Source organism: Pezoporus flaviventris, unplaced genomic scaffold (genome assembly GCF_033815535.1).
Source record: "Pezoporus flaviventris isolate CSIRO_AGI_PZ_B2104156 unplaced genomic scaffold, CSIRO_AGI_Pfla_v1 ptg000002l, whole genome shotgun sequence".
Classification (NCBI taxonomy): Eukaryota; Metazoa; Chordata; class Aves; order Psittaciformes; family Psittacidae; genus Pezoporus; species Pezoporus flaviventris.
In genome coordinates this window covers 28,671,591-28,697,897 of record NW_026892550.1, presented here as the reverse complement: position 1 = coordinate 28,697,897, position 26,307 = coordinate 28,671,591, and the positions used below count along the sequence as shown (strand labels likewise).

The following is a 26,307-nucleotide window of genomic DNA, read 5'->3' as shown; positions in this document are numbered from 1 at the left end:
TGTAGACTGAGCCAAAAGGTGTATTTGGTGTGTGACACAGAAATGTTACAGAAGTGTTCACGAAGGTACAGGCTCTCGGGTACCAGCAAGGGACACTGGACCCAAGACACTTTGTCTCAAGGCTGAGCACAGAAAGCATTGTCTCGAGGCAGTGACTTGCAATATCATACCCAGCTTCTCTTGGAGGAAATTCTTGTTCCTCTCCAGAAAACAGCTGCAATACATCCATTTTGTGTAGTCCACTTTGGCTCTCAGTTTGTTTCCTGTTACAAATCCAACTGTGTTTTCACCAACAACATTACTTTATAGTTAGGTTCTGGCTTCTTTTCTGCTCCTTAGCAACTATGTCACACTTGGAATAATCTCAAGTGCCTCATCCAACAGTCCTCTGACTTGCTGTTGACTCTGAATTGTCTCACAGATACAGCCTCACAGCTATGGGCCAAAAAGCTGTGGAGTTTTACATAACCAGAGGTGCTAACTGGTTATGTAAAACTTACGCTTAACAAAAGCATATAATTGCTTGCCCATATAACTACTCATACCACAAAGAAGTTAAATATGAACAAAAGTGCTTGCAGAACTGGGGCCTTAGTGAACCATTGCAATTCATCAACAGTGCTCTGTACAGCATGTGCTGCTTTGCCTTGGAAGTCAGGACTTTGCAGCCAACTGTAACAAACACAACTTTTGACATGCAAGAGAAAAAAACAGCAATGTGGTTTGTATAGTTCGTGCAGCTCTGATAGGATTTAGGAAGATGTACTAGTATTCATAAAAGGATTCATCAAGTGCCAGCAAGAATCTTTTATATGTCAAGATAAATAAAGTAATTAGCATTTTTGTGGTCCTGAGAATAAAAATCAGGTTACCACAAAAAAAATTAATGCAATCTCTGTGCTAACATAAGATGACCATAAAAACGTAAGAGAGAGAATCTTTATAAAGCTTAACAGTAATATAGGCTATGTCTGTAAAGTTACAACACGATCATTTCTGAAGAAAATAAATTACAATTTAACACTTTTTAAAGCGCTTAATATTGATTAAAATATAAACATATTTTAGATTGCTTCTCATAGTTTAAAAGGATTACTGAAACTAATTCTTACAGAATGTTGTACAGATTAAAATAAAAATACTTATTAATTCTTTCAAAATTTCTGTAATAATTCTCTTTCACTTTGTATTTAGAAAGAAAAATACCTCAAATCCTGACCTTCTGTAACAGAAATGTAATACATCCTATTAAAAATAATCATATTAGCCTCATACAGGCATTAAGAATAAACCCACAGACCTTCATTTCATAAGAAGAAGGGCTATATTAGTACAAATTCCTACTCACTATTTTGACCCAGGAATGAGTCATTTAACCTACTATCAAGCATGTCCCAAGCAGCTACTAGCTATCATTTGTTGAATTCTAAATATTCCCAAAGGTCTAGAGGAAATGTTTGTAGTGATGACTCACAGTGCTGTCCCCAAGTCTAAAATCAGACTTTTGGAAAAGCCTTGGAGACGGAAAGTAACTATTTAAAGCCATACTCTCGATAAAAAAAAAAAAATCCACATATACTTCTTTTGGCCCAAATCCACACCTCGAAAGGTGTGGATTTGGGCCACAGGATAAATATAGACAGGAAATTCAGATGTGAACATTTGTAGTGTATACAAAGAAAAGCCAAGAAAATCAAAGTTGAAACTAACACTTGATCTATAATAGAAAATAAGGTTCAATGCCATTTCTTGCCAATACTGATAAGAAGTGGCCTCACAGATCCCCAGAGACCAGGGAAAGGGGCATAAGAAATGGCTCCACATAGCAGCTTGAGAAGGAGCAGGAGGAAGGGACCACAGGCTAGTCAAGGCGTGAGTGCATTTCTTGCAATGCATGAAGTTACAAATGGTTTTTCAGTAAGAATGAGGAGAAAGATCTACCAGAAAACAAATTAGGACACTGTGCATTTTTTTTAGATGTAAGTTATTGGATAACATCTTATTCTGCTTTTCCATGAGGCTGATGGAACTCGCAACATCTCAAACTGAAGCAAACTTTAAAAAAAGATAAAAATATTTCATTTCTGACAACAGTCTATGTTTGAGCTAAATGTGTGGTAACACACTACTGACCATGTATATCTCCTAATGGCAATTTAGGTAGGTAACTGGGAAACATTTCACAGTAATTATCCGAGCCTATGTAAATACAACTGACATTATTTTATAGTACTTGTATCTCAAAACTTCTTTAAAAAACAAACTTACCAAGGTTCTTATCCAAATAATGGATTCTGAGATATTTATTATTAAATGTCATATTATTCACAAAGATAGTACTTTTTTAGTTCTTTTGAATATGTTTCCTTTACAGTTTTTTAAGGTTGCCTTGTTCTAGTTATTACTTGCTTTATTACCTGATTTAACCAACCTAATATTTTTCTCAGTCCTTCTGTAATATAGGACTGTCACCCTTCAAATTAGTCTTCGCACTGCCAACCAACTGCCAGCCAAATAATCTCTTTTCTCAGGTTGCTTGGATTTTCTAATGTTACGGTAATACCTGTGAGGGGGTTTTGATGGTGGTTTTTTGATTTTGTTTTTCTTTGAAAATCTTTCAACTGGAAAGGCTAAAAGTGGTTTGGTTTTTCTTTTTCCCTGTATCAAAAAAGGGAAATCTTTCCATTTGCTATCTTTAATGAATATTCAGTTTTCTTATAAAAACCTGATTTTGTCTGGAAAATTTCTCTTAACTTCATTTCTACTTCATTCCTGAAGTATGTCATTAACAATCATTTTCCATGCCAGAATGGAAAAGATATGAAGGTTGCTGGTTTTATTTACTCTTTTTTTTTAAGCTGTTTTAATCAGTAACAAGGCTTTACCTTTCACCCCATGTTTACTAAGTTTCCATGACAGCCTCTTGTGTAAGACATAAGGAAAAGCCTCTTACAAGCTAACATCAGATCAGTTCCATCTACTCTGGCCTCTTCAGAACCAGACAAAAGAAAAAAATAAAACCATGACAAACTAGAAGGGAAGTATTTACAAATACAGTCCTAGAATATTTTTTTCCTGTCCTAATAGGAAGATATGAGCAATGATTTCAGGACCACAATTACATCCTCTCCCTGCTGAAAACGGCAGTGATTTGCACAAAAGCTGGTCACTAATTTTAAAGTAGATACCATGAGAGCCCTTTCACATGCTTACACTCCTGAGGCAGCTTCTAAAATTTCTATAAAGTCTGCATATTTACTGAATGGCTTTGGCAGTGTGCTCCTGTATACTTCCACAGTGAAACCACAAAGAGAATAGCTTAAAGGCTCCAACAGCAGCCTAGCTTCATGGTACAAGAAAGGAAATAATGCAAGGAACTAATGATTCGCTTCATTGTTATCCACTTCTGAGCCTCAGCTGGCTGGTTTGATGGCCAAAGTGGTATTGGCATCTCTGGGTCCATTTGAGCAGTGTACCATACGCTGGTGGCCTTCAGTGGGTCTTTTTATTTATTTAAAAAAAAAAAAGTGAAATTAATTTTCTATATCAAATTATAGAAAATTGTTTAAAATAACTAAATTTTATATAAAACAACTGGACTTTCTCCCTTTTCTCTATCAGGGCCAAGGAAGAAATAATAGAGAGTAGAGCAGAGAGAAAGGAGGAATGCATCTAATTTAAGACTAAAGGAAATCATCACGGATGACTTTTAATTCCTCTGTGGCAGAGGGGTTGGAATTCGATGATCTTTAAGGTCCCTTCCAACTCTAATCATTCTATGATTCTATGATGCTGGAAATAGCTTTGCTTACAAAAGTACCATGGAGCAAGAGAAGGGAAATAATTTCTATTACACATCTTGCTTGCTTCTATTTGACTTTCTATGGCACATGGAAAAGCTGCCTTCTTAAAAGGGATTAAAAAAAAAAGAACTAGGTTACTTAATCAATGTGCTACAAATTTCTCAGAATGGAACACATAAAATGAAGTACTTATTACTTATCTGCCAATTACAACAGTTTTTAAAAGTCAAGTTTGCTTTCTCTTGCTTACAGAAATCCAAGAATTAGATTCACAATTGTTTATATTCCATATTTCACTTACCTAAATTCAAAGGTGGTAAGAAATAATGTAAGAGATTCTTACATGAAGGTTTTGAAAAATCTCCTTTGCAAGCAAATACTGCTCCAAAATAATGCTGAAGTATTTAAAGTAGGATGCATTGCTGGATCTGTACTGGACTTTTAATATTAAAATCAGAGAAGTATTTTGCTTCCATTCTGTGTGAAAATGGAACCGTGACATGCCCAACGCCACTGGCAGACATCACTCACACCAGACAGAACCAGTGTGCTAAGTGTGCTGCTGTGATTTATTTTAGGCTTCTATATCAGAAAAATACTGAACAACATAAACAGGAATAGTTAGTTCACACAATATAAATAAGCTCTATCTGCAAGGCTTAATTCCAGAAGTGCTAAGCAGCATTCTATGTTCTGAGGTTACTGGTGTTAAGACCACCCTGCATTCCTTGGGGATACTTTCTGCACACTCTAAAATCAAACACCACCTCTTTCAAATACGAAATCTCCAAAATAAGTCACTAAGAAGTCACTACAGAAACTCTGTTACAGAGCATTACCCTTTGACATTAAATGTAGACACTTCAGCCAGACATTCTGAATATACACTGTCCATGTGAAGATCATATAAATCCTGAGGTCTAACATTATTTATAACTGAGGCAACTAATGCCAGAGAGTTCCCTCTTCATTCTTGGCTTTAAATAGCACCATTACATTCAGTGTGTCAGGAACAGAGCCTGTAGAACATTATAACCTTCAGCTAGGTAATTTTCTGAGAAGATTTTCAAGTTTCTTGGTATTTTTTAAGCAAGTCAATAAACAGCTTCACTGTGTGTAACATCTCACAGGTAAAACATGACGAAGGCTTCAAAACACAACAAAACACAACACTGACCTTTCTAGTCACACAGTAGGATCTTCATCACAGATATCCAAGTGGTCGAGCAACAGCTATGGGATATGACCCTATGTTAGTGCTGCAGCTTTCCAGAGAGCTTACACTTGCGTGGGCTGAAGTGCCCCATTTTGTCACATATTATAAATCACTGCAAACAGCAAGGCTCTGTCCAGCATCTTCTGAAGATACATAGAAAACTTGTTGTGAAATTCCCTTATGAAGTATTCTTTTGTATCTTAAACCACTTAAACCACAGCTATGCATGACAGTTGCATAGCTGTGAAGGCTGCTGCTTCACAGATCTATACAGACCTGATCGAATGCATAAAGCTTGAAACATGGGCAAGCCTCCATGAAGAAACTAGATCTTCTCTTGCTATAGATCCAGAACAGGTTTAGCAACAGCAGAAGAGTTATTTCAGCAGAGCATAAAAACCCCATGTAAAATAGCACAAGCATAGATTCATTGTGATGAATATTCTGAAAATAATAAATGATGTATAGAATAACACAAACATCCCAAACAAAGCCCAAGCTGTATGTGTGAACATGTGCATCTGTACTCCCAGTGAGACAGCATGATGGTTCTTTAATTGCAACTTTATCGTCAATATAAATTGGAGGGTATTGAAAAAGCTAGCAGCTTAGCAGTTCCACAGTTTTCCATGAGGCTGTTCTGCTCACAAATATCAAAAGTCATGTGAGTATTAAACTACATTTATTGTACCTATTAAGCTACTTTGCTGGCTACCAAAAGACACAGAAGAACAAAACATATAAAAGTTGCTTGCAGTAAAAATACAGTATTAGCTGATGTGCTACACAGATTACACACATGTGCTTTCAGAATAATTTGGATCACATAGCAACTGGAAGCCCGTCACTTGCCCCATGTGAAGACCCGATGAAAACCAGTTTTCCAATTTCACTCTGCTGTGGCAAGAGTGAACTTATAGCTTTTTATTCCATCTTTAGTGAACATAGAACATTTGATACCCTTCAGTCACTTTATTCCTTTGCCACATCCATTGATCCTGTATATAATCATAGGATCATAGGATCAACTAGGTTGGGAAAGACCTTTAAGATCAAGTCCAACCTTTATGCCAGCACTGCCAAGTCCACCACTAAACCACGTCATGAGCCTCATGAGTTTTTGAACACTTCCAAGGACAGTGATTCCACCACTTCCCTGGGCAGCCTGTTGCAATATCTGGTTTCCCTCCCTGTGAAGATATTTTTTTCCTAATATCCAACCTATGAGAACAAAAGCAAGTGACTGTGAAACTTCTCCCAGTTGTTTGAAGGAAACTTCATCTGTAGCTTCATCCTGGCTGGGTGGTCTATAACAGACTCCTACCAGGGTATCTGCTTGATTGATCTTCCCCCTGATCTTCACACACAAACATTTGGCCTTCTCACTCACAACACTGAGTCCAAGGCAGTCAATGTACTCCCTGACATGCAATGCAACCCCACCACCAATTTTACCTTGCCTATCCCTTCTGAAGAGCCTTTACATACATACATGAAATTAATGCCTTCACAAGAGTAAACTCCCCATTTCTCTTACGTAGTAAAGACAATCAGCCAAATTACAGTTATTGTTTCAAAAGTTCACAGGGCATATTAAAAATTAAATAACCTCTCAGTAGAAAATAAAATCAAGTATAACTTCAATTAAATAGCAAAACCAACTTCTGACTGAGGTCAGGAAGCGTCACACAGGTAATTATTAATTCCTCAAACATCCTCCTTTGATACCTATTGAACATTAGCAAACAGAACATCAACCAACCAAATTCTCATGTTTTCTTAAACTGCATGTTCACATCTTCTTTTTTATCATCCACTTATTTTATTGAAACAAGATGCTTCTCCCTTATGTTTTCCTAAATCAACCATTTCTTCTAAATCTGTACAAAAAATAGCCTCGTCTCCAGCCATGCTGCAAATAAGTTGCGTGGAAATACCAAAAGTCCATACGCTCCAAATAATTAGAGTAGTTACCACCAAACAGGTATCCTTCCACATACTGTATGTGTGCATGAATCCACTCTACAGTATTTTTTTGATCGCTTCTCAGTATGTACTGTGCCAAAGGATAGCTTATTTCTGTGTGACCCAGCCTTCACTGTTATTATGGGCATATGGAATAAAATTGTCCTCCTCCCTCAATTTCTCATGAGCTCTGGAGGCAGTGGCAGCAGCTTGAGTTCCAGCTGCTTGTCTGTGCAGAGGCAGGCTCCAGTCACAAACCAATCCTTACTTGCCCCAGGAGAAAAAGTTGGCCAGGACAGATTTGCTGTCTCAAGAGCCAAACCCAGAAGGAAGGTTGCTAGTCGAGATGCAGTGATCTAGGGTAACCTTGTGGGAAGTTGCAGCCAGGGAAGACATCTCATTTTACCAACTCTTTCAAAAGAGCTTCTGACATCTGATACCTTCTTGTTTAAGAGAGTAACTAGAATACACACAACCCTTTTGCGTTAAATACTGAGTGGCATACAACTGTCAAGACTACTGCACTCCCTTATTTCTGTCCCTAGAAGGCCAGCCAGCAATGCATGTGTATTTCTCATGCAGAACTCCAGTTTACAGCAGCTGAAGAGGTTAAAGAAGAGCCAAACATTCCCTGCGCTCAAACTCCCATAACTACCAGTTATTTTCTTTTATTTCCCTTTAATCTTGTCCTTTTCTCCCCCTTCCTCTCTCTCCCCTCCACATTTCACATACATACCAAGTTCAAATTATCATTCCTTTCCGCCTTCTGAAATTATTATATGCAAAGAACAGAGTCTTGCCTTAAAATCTTTTATGGTCCCACTAGATTGGCCTAGACATTTTTTATCCAAACATCCTTCCATTTAAATATTGACCCTTCTTGAAAGCATAGCTCTTCTAGCACTGAACTATCATGCATATCCCTCTACATAGTAAGCTTGTTTTTTGAAGTAGTGTGCAAACAGTATCACATGCCAATAGTAACTTTCAGACACATTATCAGTTAGTGCCAGAGTCCACCTTGTAACATGAAAAGTGAACTGGATGCATTGTTAGTAATATGAGACCCAGACAAAACGTCACTGTAATTTTGCAATACGTGATTTTCCACAGGTACTGAGAGATGCCAGGGAACTCATTGTTACTGACTGCCCTACTTAACTGCAATTGTGCTGATTTTGTGACAAATTCAGAAAATAAAAGTAGTCTGATGTGTGTTCCTCAAAAAGTAGTAAAGACTTCCCTCTGTTTCAGTAGAGGTTGAAACAATCTCATGAGCATCTTAATAAATTTGAAAATTTGCTTGAGTAAAGTTAACATTTTCCTCAGTAGACTGGAATACCAAAAGCCATCACATAACACATTATATTTAAATAATCAATTTTAAGTATTCATTTAAAAAAATAAAACTCACCTCAGAAGAAATTTTAAAGAGGTTTTTTGTTGGTCTTTGGTTTTAAACATAGAACACTGAACTAGATGAATGAAAGCAGAGCAATTTGTTAGACAGAAAACCATTAAGATACAGTAATTGCTCCACAAAAATGTTCCTCAAAACTTTTTAAATTACTTCTAGTTTTGTAAGAATCCTTTGACTTGATTCAAGAAAAATCTAACAGTATTCTAATGGTGAAAAGAAAATTTAGAAATACTTTGATGATAACAGAAGGAAAATCACTGTTGTACTTCAACATTTCTCCTCTGAAGTCTAGAAGTCATTCATCAAAGCACCGAATACCTCCCATTTCACAAGCTTTATATAGCCTTCTCAAGCAAAGTATCCCAAGTTCAGTGTCTGATATTGAACTACCTAAAATATTATCTACCCATATCCTGGTGAAGAGAGGAAAACAAGAGGAGAAAATGCAGCAATTACTAGTGCGTGCTTCATCCATTAATAACAACTGGGTTTTTTTTTTCCCAGGTTATTGCATATGAGGTGATAAAACACCCTTGAAAAAATATCCTTCTCAAATACCATCAACCTGGTATACTTAAGATACAAATAACAAGCCCTAATTAAAGTAAAAAAAATATCATGGAAGTTTGGAAAACCAAGGCAGGAAGTCTGCGCCTTGATAAAAGGATATGAAGGGCAAAGAGCTCCTTAGGACTTTCTGGATTAAGAGTGCCCCTGTACTTACAAGCAAAGTTCCAGTGGTGCACAAATTAGATATGTTTTTTGATACTACAGAAATATAGTTTTAAAAATCTATCATTGTATGCACAGCAGAATTTCTGGCTAAAACAGAAGGTAAAAAAATCAACCCTGAAAATATTCCATATATGACCCATCTGGAATTCTGATTTAGTCAGGGATTTCTCTAAAGGCTAACCTGTTCTCTATTTCTAAACTCTGCAGGTACAAAACTTTAAAACAGAAGACAAAATCAATCAAACATGATTATTTGCATAGCACAGAAGATATGGAAAGCTGCCATAGAAGACTGTCTGTTGTGTACAGAAACATTTGCATTCATTCACTCTACCTCCCAACGACAGTAAAGGATCTACCTCTTCATAATTCTCCAGTAGTGCTAGTAGTCATCCTAACACACTCTGATTATCCACATGAACTGGATGGTGACAGGCTACAGTCTCTTGTTGACATGATATTGAGAGAAACCTTTGCAAACCCTGACAGTAAAAGTCTGGGAAAAAAATGGTGGCGTTCTAGCTATACAACAGAAAGAGATATTTCTTCTGACATTTTCAAGCTAATTTATTCCATGTCAGATATAACTAAGTAATATTCTAAGCAGGAAGGATGAGGCTTCACAAGGTTACAGTTGAATGTATTTCACTTATTCTAAAAAAATCCCTACAATCATAAAGAGAAAAAAATATTTTAATCTCCAAAACATGAGAATTGAGTCTCTACCTTCAAAACAGATTTTAAAAAGTGTTTTTCTGATGGGAATTTCAAAGCTCCAGACAACTGTGCAACCGCCAGGAATGCTTTCAAAATTATGTTTAGGGCAGGAAACAGCGAATGAATGAATCGTCCAGAGCAGAAAAAATTGATTTACTTTTGAAGGACATCAGTGAGCTCAGCACTTGACTGCAATGTTTCACATGAAACTGGTGATAGTTATTAAGCCAAAACATGAGAAAATGAAAAAAATGCAGTAGAACTACTCAGCCCAGAGATCAAACAGATCAGAGACAGATATTTTGTCCAGATAAAAATGCTTATTCTTTTTTTTAACATATAACTTTGCTCTCTGCTGTGATAGCTTCTGTGAGCGTGTGACATTACAATTTCTGTCATGACCTAGACATAAACCGTCCAAATGGGCAGAAAATGCCTCCAAGAAAGCAGAGAAATACTTTACCATTTCATGCCTATCACCATAAAATACACACTGAGATCAATGATGCGATGACAATGCCATGACTCTTTCAAGAATTAATTTCATTCTGCCTTTCATTCTACCTGTTCCTAAAGCTCTGTAATGAAGACTCTGAAAAATGCAAACCCCTCAGAATGGTATTTCATGTGATCAAAGTTCTGTTCTGCTAGCATGTTCTCTTCAAGGAATACACATAAGCAGACCATAAAAGTATCATACAACTTGGGAAATTGTTAAAACTATGAGTCTGGCTCTTCCTGAACTTAGCTTAATTCAATTTATTCAAACTACTTTTTTTTTTGCTCCTCCCCTTTCTTCCACAAAGGACAAAAGATCAAACAAAATAATGTTCACAGTCTTAACTGCATGAAACTAAAACAAAACACATTTGGAGAAGCTTGTATAAAAGAGAGGAGATGGACTGTAAGTGAATGCGAGGCACATTCAGAGAATTTCTGTGTTCAGAGCTTATTTAATTGAGTACATAGCACACAAAAGAAGAACAAGCAACAAGCACATGCTGAATAAAAGGCTATTTGAAAAGTGCCATCAAAACCAGATGAGAAGCCATGGATATGGAAGAGTTAATTTTCGGCATTGGTATGAATTCTGAAACAGTATAAAAGATCAAAGAGAAGCTACTGGCAGTTTGGAGTATGACATCTCCCCTCCCCCAGAACATCTCCCTAAAAATATAACTGGGTATTACATGACTCTTACATGTCCTCATGACACTTATGCTTAATACAACTTATCAATGCCTGGAGACAGCCCATATTATTATGCAACAGAATGCCCACTCTGCTGGGAAATATTTTTAATGCTTGGATGAAATGAAAATCTTCCTGTAAAACAACAACAACAAAAAAAAATACCCCAAAACAACAAAAAAAACACCCTGGGCTATAGCTGATGAGCAATTTTCCTTTCGTATCTGTCAGCAGTGCTTTCTGTTATAGCTAAGAATAAAATGATCTGGTGACCCCATTTATTTGGATAAATCTTGAGGTTGATGTGGCTCAAATTCATGGAACTAATTTGTCTGGATAACAGCTTTACAAAGGTTCAGAAAAGTCTAGACGTTTTCACTGTGGGAAAAAAAAAAAAAGATGCACAGTCACTTTTATATAGACTTTAAAAAAAATATCCTGCAGTCATCCTTTCATAGTGTGAATTGTACTTCTAAAGTCAACAGCAGACAAACTGAAGCAGTCGAAAGTAGCTGTGTTTGTACAACACTGGAAGGTATCAAGGGAGATAGAAACAGCCGTTGATTCAATTGTCTTGCTATATAAATGACACGCAAAGAAAAAAAAAAATCAATTATGTGCTGTGCTATAGGCTCCACACAACTTAATTTTCAAGGTAAGTGAAACTTTATCTAATAATAATATGATTAAAAAGTAAAACACTTCACAAACAACTAGTTAACTATGTAATTTCCTATCCACACTGACTGGGGCTCAGGCAGAAGAGCTGTAAAATTCATGAGAAGTTTGAGCACAGTTTCTAGCAGCCTAGCACAGCTTGACTAACCACAGAAATAAGAAAAAAGGAGGCAAGAAGCAAACATTGCATTTGAGTTTTGCATCATTCTCTCTCACTACAACTACAATTTTAGCTTAGAATTAGGTTTAAAAACTTAGCTCTAACGTACATTGGCCTTACTCCATCCTGGCCTGCCAAACTATGTTCCAAAACTGGTTTAACTGGAACTGTGTTCAAACACTGCTGCCAAGCTGTTTTAGTTCCAGAACAGGAGGGGAAGGAAGAGACAGCATTTATTTCTTTAAAAAAGAAAATACTTAATACTTTATCCTTGATCCAGAAATTCAAACAGTTATGTATAATCAAAGAGACTGAAAAGCCTTCAAAATTAAGGGCTTTGTTATAAAAGCACTTGAATTTACTACAGACTGTAGCTACATGGCAGAATTATTCCCACAAATACACTTTGAGTCCTAGTTAGTCAATCAAAAAAAACCCCACCACTTTTCAGCCATGCTAAGATAAAAAATATCCCTGCAATTATTCCTGTTGCTGTAACACCCAACTCAGAATCAAAGCCTGTCCAAGAGTTTAATGTAAGAAAAATCAAGATTATGAGAAAAGTAGATGTAGAACAACAAAACGCAAGTAAAGCGCATGGGATGGTGGGCTCACCTGTCTTCTTACTGATGTGCAATTAGTTTTTCTGGCTCTGTCAAAACAAGCAGAAGCTCCAGTGTAGCCGTTGCTCCTAATACCTCAAATAAGTATGGAAACAGTTTGTAAAGTTCATCTTTGAAACACAGTTTAGTTGATTCGGGCTGGAAGTTGAGATTTTTCACCTCACAATTCAAGCTTGGCTGACCGCTTCCTGCAGAATTACTTTTTCAATAGCCAACTGTTTGCCCAAGTGGAATCCAACTGGATTCTTTCCTGCCTAAATTCTTACATCCAGGTTTCTTTCTTTGGTGCCTGTTTAGGTTATGCAGATTCAATATTTTCCATTACACGGCAACTCCTGCAAGCACTGTCTTTATACCTCCCTCTTTTTGGCAGAGCTCTATCAGCTAAAGATCCACAGTCACTCTGATATAAGAAATTCCCTTCTTTGGGTACTAAATAACGTGAAAGCACACATGCATACCAAAAATGGTCCAGTAAAAGGAGTTTTTATTAGAGTTAGACTTCGTAGTGTCATACTTAGCTCAGTTTTCATAGACCACTGCCAAGGCAGGTAGAGATAGGTAATGAAATGGTGCTAGAACCTTCCTGCTTTTTCTGACCAGACTGAATTCAACACAGAGTGAACGCATCAGTCTCAGAGCTTGGAGAACAGTGGGAAATACTTTGAGTCACCCTTGTTACGTTTATAATGACATTTTTGCTCAGATCAGATGCACTTTGTCAAAGCTGTTCTCCCAGCCACCCTAACCATTCACTGTGTTTCGGTTTGCTCCATGAAGCAATTATGAACCATCCTTTTGGATGAAAGAAATTTGAATATGTGCTCCAGAGCAGCACCTAATATATTTTAACTGGTAATGGAAATTCAGGACCAGACAAAAACTAATCTGGTCCTCCCAATTCTTTCACACACACCAAAACATAAGTGGTGCAGTCAAAAAATTCTCAGCACCAAAAGTTTTCCTCTACAGCTTCATTCCTGCAGAGCTAAACCAGTTGCTGAAGTAGAAACTGCAACTGCATGCAGGTAACAGTGAATCCTCAATTGCAAAGGCTGCAGGCTGATCTGCCAACCCACCTTAATGCGAAGGCTCTTACCTAAACTAAGTTCTGTGCTGCCACTGTTTCATCACCAGTTATGGCATAATTTGAACTAACAGCTGAAGCTGGCATTTCCATCTAAATGTGCACCCTGACTGGATGCTTGTTCCTGCTTTCTTCTCTTGGGCCAACATGAACATTCTGTGGCTGCACAGTGAATTCAGCTGGGGAACAGAGCCACAGTAAATACTCAGCTGGAACAAAGAAACAATCAATTTTGACCCAGGTTAGTTTCCTGATACAATTCACTATAGAGCTGTACAAATTCTGACATTACTGCAGGGGTACATGTACAGAAGAATAAACAGCTGTAGCTAACTGGCATTGCTTCATTTGGTGGCCATACCAGCTGCAGTATTTGTTAAATGACATTTAAAATATATCTCCTTTTTGGTGCAACCATAACTCTAAGTAAGGACAAGTTTATTCTCAAGCAATGCACATCTGGCAAGCAAGCCAAGAACCTGCAAATACCACAATAGTCTGAATGGCAACATTGAAGTCTACAACGTAACACTGCAGCAGTGTTGATGGTGGATGACTCAGAAAAGTGTGTCAAACCCCATCCCTTCACTGGCAGAAACGCCTACAAAAGACAAATCCATTTTAAATAAACTTGGACAGGTCATTTGTTTCAGACCACTGGCATATGTCAGGGAACTTGAGATATTTAGAGAATACTGGTTATAAAAGTTCCTTTAAGTCTTATTCCATTCCAAGTTTTGTGTAATGAACTGAATACTTGACACCACACCCTGCATCCTGATGTGGCATTCATTGGTGGGAATGCCAAATGACCATCTTACTCCAAGTTACTTGATCTGAAACTCAAAAATGAGGCTTCTACAGAAACAATACAGACACTATTAGTCCTGCTTTGTTTTTAAGAAAATACTTCCCAAGTTCTATTTCAGTGTGCCTTTATTTCAGCATGAATACTCTTATTTCAGTATGAACTGTAGGAAAAGCAGCTGAGAAAGATGAGAACAGCAACCTACAGAGGGTACATTTGTATAGGAGGGATTTATTATAGAATTATAGAATGGTTCAGGTTGGAAAGGACCTTAAGATCATCTAGTTCCAACTCCCGTGCCATGGGCAGGGACGCTTCACACTAGACCATCTTGCTCAAGGCTCTGTCCAACCTGGCCTTGAACACTGCCAGGGATGGAGCATACACAACTTCCTTGGGCAATCCATTCCAGTGCCTCACCACCCTTGCTGTAGAGAACTTCTTCCTTATATCCAACCTAAACTTCCCCTGTTTGAGTTTAAACCCGTTACCCCTTGTCCTGTCACTACAGTCCCTGACGAAGAGTCCCTCCCCAGCATCCTTGTAAGCCCCCTTCAGATACTGGAAGGTTGCTATGAGGTCTCCACACAGCTTCTCTTCTCCCGGATGAACAGTTTCCACAGCTGTGTTACTAGTTTCTGGAGGAGACCGTTATGAAAGTTCATCCCGACCATGGTCTTGATGCATGAGCTTGGAATTCACACAGGAGGCACTCCTGAATTCTAGGGCTTATTTCACTAAATCAGTACTAAGCAGGCTTTTCCCATTTCCCTTCTGATATAAATTTCCTTCTGGCAACTGTCTACTTGGTTCAAGGGGCTTAGTATATGCCTTTAAGTACAAGATATATCTCAGTATAGCAAACAGGCTGTGGCAGGCATCCAGGCAGTATCTTCTTCCTCCCATCCAAAAGCAAACCAGTATACTGTACAAGCCTGAAGTCACACATAAAACAGTCACACTCTCATCCTTGTACAAAGTCTTTTGGTTGTTCTTTGGATGCTGACTTGCTTGACAATTTAAGATTCACTACAGAAACAAAGAAGTACCACTCTGTATAAGCCAGGATCTTTTGTTTGTAAAGTTCTTCAACATTATGTTGTCAAATTCCTCTATGTCTGTAACATAACACAATGCTGCCATATTACCTTAACTAGTGAGCAAGATCTGAGAAGTGGCTGAAGGTTCAGACATGCTTTCTTGATACAGGTCTTCGATGATACAAACAAGGAATAAAGAGAACCTCTCTAAATGCTCAAATCAAAACCAAAGGCCAGTAAAACAAGCCATACAGGACAGGAGTAACATTTTACTATTTCCATTCTTCCCTGCTTAGGATGGTCAGGTGCTTCTCACTATGCAGCCAGGTATGGGCATATTCTGAAACATCAAACTGAACGCATGGTATATACTGCGTCACATTTTGCAGTCTTGAGTGGGATTTTAACACTAGTGTTTCATCCTTCTTGGACTGAAGCATATTCCACTTCTCCATTTCTCAAAGTGCAATACAGTATCAAGCTTTGCTTCTTTAGACAGGAAAATATGTTTCTGGTAATGGCTCCTACCTCCGAGTCTGTGACCAAAAATTTATCTTTCTGTTCTGCCCAGTAATTTACAAGCAATACTGAACCAAGCCAAATAAATTTCAGCAGAACTGTATCAGTCACAAGAACTGCTAATGTCAAGGACTGCAGCATTTCTGATGGGGCAATCCAACCTTTCCCCTGCTGGACCTCTAAAATAGAAGTCTGTGGTAAAATACTTAGCCTTATGCAAGTTCCCTGGCTGACCCAGTTCCAAACCCAGGCAATTTCTATAGCCCATGCAATTAATGTTTTCTGAGCTGAGTTTTGTTGAGATTTTGTTGCTCCTGAAATGGTGCTTGCTAAATTTGCTAAGAGAAGTGCAAAAGTCTTCCACTTTCAAGCCAGCAGCCATGCTAGCTGTTTATGAGAATGCCACTTCACAGGAGCAGCACTGTGAACAAAGTCACTACATACCCTTGTTTCAGATCTTCCTCCAGCCTTTGGGTGACTTTTTCAAGGGGCTTGTTTACCATCAAAGAAGATGCTATGTACAGCACTTTGCAAGCTTGTCTCCCTAGAAAGCAGATGCTCCAGCAACTACTACAATTTTCCCTTTTGATTCAGATGATCTGTTTTTAAGGTTTTGCAATCTCCTTCAGCAAGGTGGAGAAATTCAATGTTGGGTATCCCATATGCCCTGCTATGCATTTGCAGAGAAAGTCTCTGAACATAGCAGGAGTAAAAGTACAAGGAGTAAGCTTCATTGCTTAAGAGTTCCAGGCTCCTTTTCAGCCACCACTTCCAACCCCAAGCTGTCTCTCCAGGGAATTCTATGAGCACCATTCACATCATTCTGTGTTTCTGCTGCCTTTCTGCCATTTGCAAACAGTTGCAATTAAGCCAACTCACAGCTTGACTATGTTATCAGCAGTGTTTGTTATCAAATCCTTAGAAACCATGTGAAACATGGAAACCTACACTTTCATTATCAAAACATGAATACACTAAAATACTGGATTTCACTGCTCCCTGAAGTAGATTGAAGGTACTTATCTCACTCGCTATCTTCTAGAGAAGTAATTTGTACCAATCACCATGCAACAGTTTGGAAAAATATGCCATAATGCAGCATGTTTTCATAAACAGGCACAAGAAAATAGTTTTGAAGGACTCAGCTTATAACATCCTACTAATTAATGGAAATGAGACTTGAAAGCAGGGGGGAGAGAGGGAACAACAAGGATGTTTTGCAACTTCAGTAATTTCACTGGTTTCTATGGAAATATTCCCTATTTACAATGCCAAACGGAGATCAGAATCAGGCCAAATATGCAGTAATGGAACTGCAGTTATAGTAAAGATGTAACAGATGCAAAGTAGGAACTATCCAAAATCCTTCATAAAAAAGATTTCACACACAAGGCATTTACCGGGAAAATCTAAAACAGCATTGGCAAGAAAATGCACTTGGTAAATGCCATCTTCTTGATTAAAGGGTTATTACTTCTTTAGCTCCTGTTCAAAGGGATGAAACTGTGGAACTGAACTCTACAGGAGTTCTTATGTTGCAGGAAAAGTATGATTCTAAATTCCCAAACTTACTTTAAAAGTTCAAATGATGACCAAAGTTTTGCAACTAGTGCTTTCTACAGTAAAAAAAAAACAACAAAATAACACAACACAACAGATGATGGTGTAAAAGGAAGCAAAGACAAAAATCAGAGAGGATAAGAGAAATTAAGTATCCCAAGGAAAACAAATAGTTTCCTAACCCAGTTCATTGTAAAGTACCACAAAGAGCTGTGCAAGCACAGAAGGACCATTACTGAAGCAGAAACAAGACACAACACTGGCCTGGAGCATCACACAGGAGCTGCTTATGCTGACACAGCTTCAGTCTGAAATGCGTAAAATATACCTATGAGCTCATCCAGGCTGGGAATGCTACTTATTTCACAGAACATAGTGGATACATTTTAATTAGTTATAAGATAGTGTAAACATTCACTTTATAGAATCAGAAAGCAGACTTCATTGTGTGCAGATAAAAATGCAACATCAACAGTATTTTACTGCAAATTCTGCTCTTTTTGTATCTGGCTCATTGAACTAAGTGCAACCCATCTGCTACTACACAGGACAGATAAACAGTCAAATAGAGAAAAAAAAACAAACAACAAACCTCTTATTTAATACATATCCAAAATTATTTGCTTAGATGACTAATGAAGTGGAGTATATAGGCAATCAAAACCATAGAAGGCTTTACTGAGTGCTGCAAAATTGCAGGAAGGTTTGTAAAAGTTTATATGGAGGACAATTAGGAATACAAAATGAGGTTATTAAGTCTGATGTTGAAATTAATTGCCTCAGAATAAGGCACATGCATGTAGTAAATTAAAATGGTCTAATAAAATATTTCTCATAGTTGGACATTGCATGGGAGACTGCAAACAATTCTGGACTGGATATCCAAAAGCAGTGTCCCACTAAGGAATAAATGTTGAAACAATTACAGCAGATTTCCTTCATTTAGGGAAAGTATCACAGGGCTGATTTTCCCCTCTCAGTTTCTTTACTCTTTACTACGCAAAAATCAGACAGTGAATACCTTGCTGCTGTACAACAGTCATTCAACAAGAACGCCTCATAGCAAACGGTAACTTGCTACCACATGGTTATTTTTCGGTATCAGGCTACACTACTGTGGTGAAAGGTACATTTTCATGGGACAAATGAGATTTTTCCAAATGATACGTGAACATCAATTTAATTTTTTTTTTTTTTAAACTCCTGGAAACTTGTAATTATTTTAAAAATCTGAACAAGCCTCAGCAGCAGTTCGTTGATGCAATTCCCAAGAAAAGATTACACAATTTCAGAGGTTGGACATTTAGAAGAGAGCAGGGAAAACTATGCAGAGGTGGAGAAATTAATGAAAAGCAAGACTGATAGAAAAGTCATATATGAAAGTCATACTGTAATTGGTACAGCTACAATAAATCTAAGCTCTAAAATCCAAATGTATGATTTTGGGGAGTATGAGTGTGTTTGGGGATGGCAGTGAAAGATCACACATTAGTCTTCATGATGATCTTGGCCTAAAGTATCCATGAACTCAGGCTCTGATGTGACTGACATGCACTTCAGCAAAATAAAATAATTATTATTACTGTTGTTGCTAAACCAGCAAGCAATAGCCAACCATAAAACTGTATTGGTTTTAGTTTAAAAAAAAAATATATATATATATACACACCCATATATATACATATACTTGAGTATACATATATATATACACTCAAGTGTACATATATATATACACACACTTGAGAAAGAAGCAGAGAAAACATTAATTGTGAGTAACAACACTTTCTGTATGGGAAAACGTATTTAGAAACAACTCATTCCTGCAGAAGTATGCATTTAAATAATTCTGGTGTCCCTTGTGGGATTGTTCTAACCTATTTATTTTATTGTCAAGGAAATTTCTGCTAGCAAGTCAGCAAGAATAAAACCAAAGACCACCAAAGTATGTTCTTCTTCCTAATGTTATGAGAATCTGTAAACAAGTCAGCACTGAATGTTTTACTTACATTGCATGTTTAGTTTTCATACAAGCCAGAGAACAATGCAGACCTGATGTGATTCATAACCCGAGCTCTGTAAAGCACAAGAACTGATAAAAGATGTGACTGAAAATCTGAAACTCCCAGGTTATCTGATTTTATCACATGCCTTAAACAAACCTGTTCAAACTCTCAACATTCACCATGTGAATCACCACTGCTTCCCTATGTGGCAATCTCATCTTCTGCCACCTGCTACAGAAAACAATCTACCTCAGAGAACCTTGTAATACTCTTTTTTTGTCACATAAATGACATGTTTGCCACTGTTCAGCTTCTGTATGCCCCAAAAGTTCCTCCATACACAACAATCTCTCTCAAGTTTTCATTAATCTTATGCTGCACCAACCATGTATTTCTCCGAGCAGAAAAAAGAGAGCTTGGCAATATGGGGAGCTCTGTATATCATCTCAACTAAATACCATTAATGTGCTTAAATTCCACTTAGCTGTTTAGACCTCAAGAAGAGTTCAAGTAGATGTCCTAGATCTGGTTTCAGGCATTTCAATACTGAAATGCAACAAGGATGTAGACTTTACTTTCTTTCAGGTATTTGGATTTTTCATATAAAGGGACAAATAACAAGAATCCATTTGGCTTGGGACAAGGCGGAAGAAAAATACGAATACTGAGAGAAGGCAGTTATGGATCTTAATAAGAATACTTCAGCTCTGTAAGTCTATTTCCAACCATGACTTTAGCTCCAGTATGGCTGGGGTATGGGACTGTATGCATCATTTGTTTACGACAGCACAACTCTCTACCATCAAGTTATTTCACACAAAATCATGTAAACATGAAGTAGCAATCTGTACTACACTGAAAAAATAAGTTTGGAAATGGAAAACACATCACTGTGAGAATACAACAAACAGTAACTCACCTTTGAGGCTTCCTTAGGAGTCAGAAGTACTTTATGAAGTAAGTTGAAAAGGTATTTTAATCTTTATTCATAGCAATAGGATTCATCTAATAGTATTCACAGTAACAGTATTCATAGTGTTAGTAGTAATTCATAGTATTCATGTGGGCCAATTCAGAACAGCCCAAATAACCAAATAACCAAAATAACAGAAACAATAAGATATATTTAAAGGGATGGCAAGGCCAAGTACATTGGTCACCTTGAAAGAGTGAAAATTGCAAGCAGGCTTATTGGATACAGTACTGAAGTCTCTGCATAGAAGGTATTTTAAAAAGTACCAATTTCAGCTTCTCTGGACTTCTCCATCTGAAAGTGAATATTACAATGGCAAATTTTATAGTATTTCTAACCAAGCACTGTGTACTTATTGGTAATTCATATAACTGAATTTTACACTGAATCTTTCTGATGATCTAGTTCTAGATAACTACATTTTTTCTCTTATTAGTTTTTCAGCATAGAAGTTTACCTAGTGTATATTCATGTCTTCTTGAAAAATACTTGTTTTGAAAAACAAATCCATACATGTTAAGAGGGACCTTCTACAAAGATGCCTGAAGGAAGCCTCCAGCTCAGCACTTCTTCACACAAAAGGAGAGCTCATTACACTTGCAGAATGGCCCCTCCTTAAGTCTATGTAAAGGAAAAGGGTGGACACAACTTCAAAGCAGTACATAGCTGTGATGCACCCAGATTTTCTAAAAACATATTGCTGAGGAACAACAACAGCAGAACAAATTACCATGTACCTATGATATTGCATGTAAGACTTTTTGCTAGTCTACAATTCACACAGAACAAACTTGATGTTTCATGATACATACTTCCGCAGTACTATCCTTAAAAGTTCTCCCTTTCTTCAGATCCTTACAGCAGAACAATTAAATTCTGCAGCTGACTGCACTCAAATACTTACTGTTAGCTTTAAACCTTAAACCAAGTTAGACTGCCATTGCAAGGATCAAAAATACTGCCTGCTCATCTAAACTACTGCTTAAAAAAACCACACTGCAGCACTATACCTTTGAAAAGAATCACACATTCATGCTAATTCTATATATCCACAAGCTTTTTCATCCAATTCACAGTGCCAAAAGTATTTCATGGCAAGTCACATCCCATTGTTTTGTCTCAACTGCATGATAGTCCAAAAACCTTCAAGGGCAGAATAAAATCCATATTTCCATCAAATCACTCATAAATTCAGAGGAACTAATTTAAGCCCTCATGGGAGTAATCAGATATCTTCACAATATCCAAATGTTACATTTTCCTTAACTAATATGGAGATGTTTCTCAATCTAAGGAAACTGAAAAGAGGACAATAAATAATCCCTTCCAAATTCCATTTCAACTATTATTTATTCCACAACCACAATAGACATGGTACTGCACAAACAAAATAAAATAAACACACTCTCTTTCCCATCTTGTCAAAGAGCTGCAATCAAACTCTAGACAAAGAACTAACTAACCTCAGATGAAATGGGCATGGACCAGGGATTAGCTACATGAATTCACACAGCTATAGAACGGGTTATCTGCACTGCTCACTGTTTTCATAGTGAAGAAAATGAAGATTAGATTCCATCAATCCAACTCCCTTCCCACAGAGTCACATAAAGAAGAATGTTCTTTAAAGCAAGAATAAATTTATCGCACACATTTTTCAAACAAACAAAACAAACAAACAAAACAAAACAAACAAACAAAACAAACAAACAAACAAAAAACCAACCCCACTTTATTCTGGAATCAAAAAGCACAGGTGATGTTGTATACTAAACAGAGAACACAGTAGTAAAGTCTGGCAAAATCACTTGGTACAGTCTGTCTTTTTCTTAAGTCCAATCTCAAATCATTCCTAGTTAAGTTCCCTGAAGAAGATGAAAATGTGCTCATTTGGATTTTGTCATTTGACACCTTTCTACGCTTGTCATCTTCCTACAGCAGATAAACTCACCAAAATTGCAGTAACCAGTAAAGTTGGATGAATATCATCAAGTACCATCTTTTCCTGGTAGTACTGACAAAGTTTTTGGAAATTAGGTAATTCAGTGAGAACAGCCATGCAAGACTTCTAAAAACCTTGTGTTACCATCACAAAAAGGCAAAACAGGCCTATCATTAGTTATACAGGGGACTACAGTCATCCTATGGCCTAATTTCTTACATAAACTAGTTTTAGATAATGTCATGCTGTTTCTAAAAGCCATAACCTAAACTAGGACAGCCAGCTGTTATCAGAGCTGTGGTGTCCTTCCCATTGCTATTCCATACCATTCAAAAGCTCACTGCTGTCTGGGCTACATTTTGAGAAGCCAGATCTGTCTTGGGGCTTCTATTAATATTACAGTATGTAAATGGAGGTACAGAATCATTTAGGCTGAAAAAGACCTTTACAATCATCAAATCCAACTGTAAATCTTGAAAAAGACTTTTACAGTTGAGACCAACTGTAAACCTAATACTGCCAAGTCTACCACTAAATCGTATCCCTAAATGCCACCTTGACATACTTCAAATAAGGTAAGAACAAAATAGTCTCAAAAAAATCTGTGTGTATTAGAACTTTTTGAGTAAAAACCTACATTTTAACCAAAGAGCATACTTGAGTTGCCTCTGTTTAAGTTTAATGCTTAGATCTTCATAACAGATAGCAGGGGGTGTGTACATATATACACAGCGATCACACAGACATGGTAGTCTATGCAGTGTAGGACAGAATCTTCGTGGCCACAGTAAAGAAAGCACAGCTATGTCAATTGTATATGTCTGCTATTCCAGTAGCACCTCTCCCCTAGTTACACTCAATAAGCACAGACCCAACACCAGCCATTGAACTATAAACTTTTAGACTGTCATAACCTGCCCACCCTCATTTCTACAGGGGTTCATGGTCAAGTGGGACTGATATAACTAAAGGATATCCATGTAAAATGTTACTGTAGACCACATCTTCATGTTAAGAATTCTACAAAAATCATCTCACAAGCAGAATGCTTTGTTCAAGGTAATGGGGCATTTCTTCTCCAGCTGTGTAGAATAAGATGTCCCAAGCTAACTGCTCATTTTATGGTCAAGCATTTGTAATGTGTTTTCCTGTCAGTATCCTACAAACATTCAGAAATCTCTCATTCCACACATACGCAATCCTACACAGGAACTCATGAAGACAATGACAACATTCAGTGTCTTTCTAAATGATCTTCCCTTTGAAGTATATCCACTCAGATAAACTGCAGTTTTGAGATCAGGCATGGTAATATTGTGGATCTTGGATGACTGTCAGCAGTGACTAAACTTAGGAATCCCAGAAGCCACTTTTACTAGTAACCTTTATAACTCTCGCTGGAGTTGTAGTGGCAGATCACTTATACAAATGCTTTTCCCAGCAGAAAGGAGGGCATGTTTGACATGTTCTAAAAGCTCAACTCTGCTTCCAACAGCTCTGTCACTTTACTTAGCAATACTAAAATGTTATGGTACTAAACCAGTGGAACAAGGATGATTTGAACCAAGGCTGGATGATGCACAGGAAGTTGAAGAACTGACAAGACTAAGGATCAGAATTATATTGTGACACTGAGAGATCAAAGGCCATGCGATAGACAGCAAAGGTGTCATGGAAGTGAAAGCTTTCAGATATATGAAAACTTTCAGACACAGAAACATGACTCTAAGAATTCTTATGTACTTTTGACTCATTTCAGCAGCATATAAAATAATTTTTAATATCTTAGTATGTAAAAAGGTACTGTGAATGTATGAAGTTCTGCTTTGAAGTCACAAATATACATACAAATAGCATTGCAAACTGTTTTCTACATCTTTGGCTATATGGCATTAATAGATCACTAACTGCCTGGGAGGTACCCGAGTGAAAAAAAATAAAAAGAAATGGCAGAAAATTGCTCATTCTAGTAACAAAAAAGAACAATAAGTCAAAAACAGGACTTTGTAGACAGCCTACAGTGCATGCTATATTTTACATTAATGCCCTATCTAATATTGCCTATGTAAAAGAAAAATTCCCTAATGGGTTCTACCCTGTAGTATTTCATCCTATGAGCTGGGGAGAATTCGGGTTAAAAACAGAACAGTAGGCAAACCAGGAAAGCACGCCATCTTTTGTTGCAGGTTTTTTTTTGTCTCATATGATACCTGTATCATGAAGGACAGATGCCAAAAAACCTACAGGACCAAGACAGATGAAGATGATCAAAAGGTATACGAGTAAAGCCCAGAGAACTTTATGTTCTCATAACCTCTATGACAAGTTAGGGAATGAGATTTAAGCTTAAACTTTTTTGATCATTTCACTTTCATTTGCCTCTGTCCTGAACATAGAGTCAGCTGCAAAATGAACAAAAAACTGCCATGCACAAAAGGAGAAACCTTTCAATATATGTCATTTTGCAATGAACATGTCACAACTTTTCTTAGTCACTCTGTAGCATGTGGAAGCTGAAAGGTAGAAGCAATGTGCATTTTCAAGCAAGCTAAAGACCCCATTAACTTAAGTGGATGTATGTCTTTTTCACACTGGTGCAGAGTTCATCTCTAGCCCATTTCTGGTTCCTACACTTGTAAAATTAAGTTTTACATCTTTTCATTTAAGATATACGCATCTTTGCAATTATCTCCACCTAGAGAAATTCTATTGGATCCTTATATTCAACATACTTACCCAGAAGTTCTGTCTGGTTTTACTCACTGTAACAGCTATCTGCAACCACTGATTTACAAACAGAATCATAGAATCATTGAACAGTTAGGGTTGGAAAGGACCTTATCATCCTGTTTCAACCCCTCTCCCATGGGTAGGGACACCCTACACTAAACCATACCACCCAAGGCTTCATCAAACCTGGCCTTGAACACTGCCAGGAATGCAGCATTCACAACTTCCCTGGGCAACCCATTCCAGTGCCTTGCCACCCTTACAGTGAAGAACTTCTTCCTTATATCCAATCTAAACTTCCCCTGTTTGAGTTTTAACCCATTACCCCTTGTCCTATCCCTACAGTCCCTAATGAAGAGTCCCTCCCCAGCATTCCTATAGCCCCACTTCAGACACCGGAAGGCTGCTATGAGGTCTCCATGCAGCCTTCTCTTCTCTAGGCTGAACAGCCCCAACTTTCTCAGCCTATCTTTATATGGGAGATGCTCCAGTCCCCTGATCATCCCTCATGGCCCCCTCTGGACTTGTTCCAACAGTTCCATGTCCTTTTTTTATTGAGGACACCAGAACTGCACACAATACTCCAAGTGAGGTCTCACAAGAGTAGAGCCTCCTTCAAAACACTTGCCAAACACTTCAAAACAAGTTGCCAAAATACTTATAAAGTGAAAAAGTTCTTAAAAAGTTTTAAATCATTATTCTTTTTTTATCTTACCTTCTTGTACTCACTGCCACTTACTATGCCAATATATTCATATAGAAAAAAAAGCAACATAAAAGCAGCTAATAAATGGCATCAGTAGCATACTACATTGACTCGAAATCCATTGTCAGCCTTAAAGTACCTTTTTAACTAGAACCTTAAGCTTAAAAAAAAAGAAAAAGTTAGGATTATATACAAACAGGTTGAAAACATGTTAAATACATTTATTTATTAAGAAAGCTGAAACTGACTTTGATTTAATCCACAAAGGTGTACAAAGATAGAAGAAACTACATATTCATGCATCTTATCAGGTACATTTTTACTGAGGTCAAGAACCTTGGTCAGACCATTTATGCATGCTCACACTAACCAACAAACTGAGATTTGCAATCAAAACTTCATTGCATTAAAACTTTATGAAGTGCCAACCT

The 26,307-nt window shown here is 37.4% G+C and overlaps 1 protein-coding gene across 1 annotated transcript in view; it reads right to left on the bottom strand.

Annotated features, from left to right (window-relative positions):
* The window catches only part of SLC7A2 (solute carrier family 7 member 2), a 47,055-nt gene extending 25,936 nt beyond the window's left edge, over positions 1-21,119 (bottom strand). The window contains exon 1 of the mRNA XM_061473699.1: positions 21,026-21,119. The gene's annotated coding sequence lies outside the window, so the exon portion shown is untranslated. The remainder of the gene's footprint in view (positions 1-21,025) is intronic.
* Between the last annotated feature and the right edge of the window lie 5,188 nt (positions 21,120-26,307).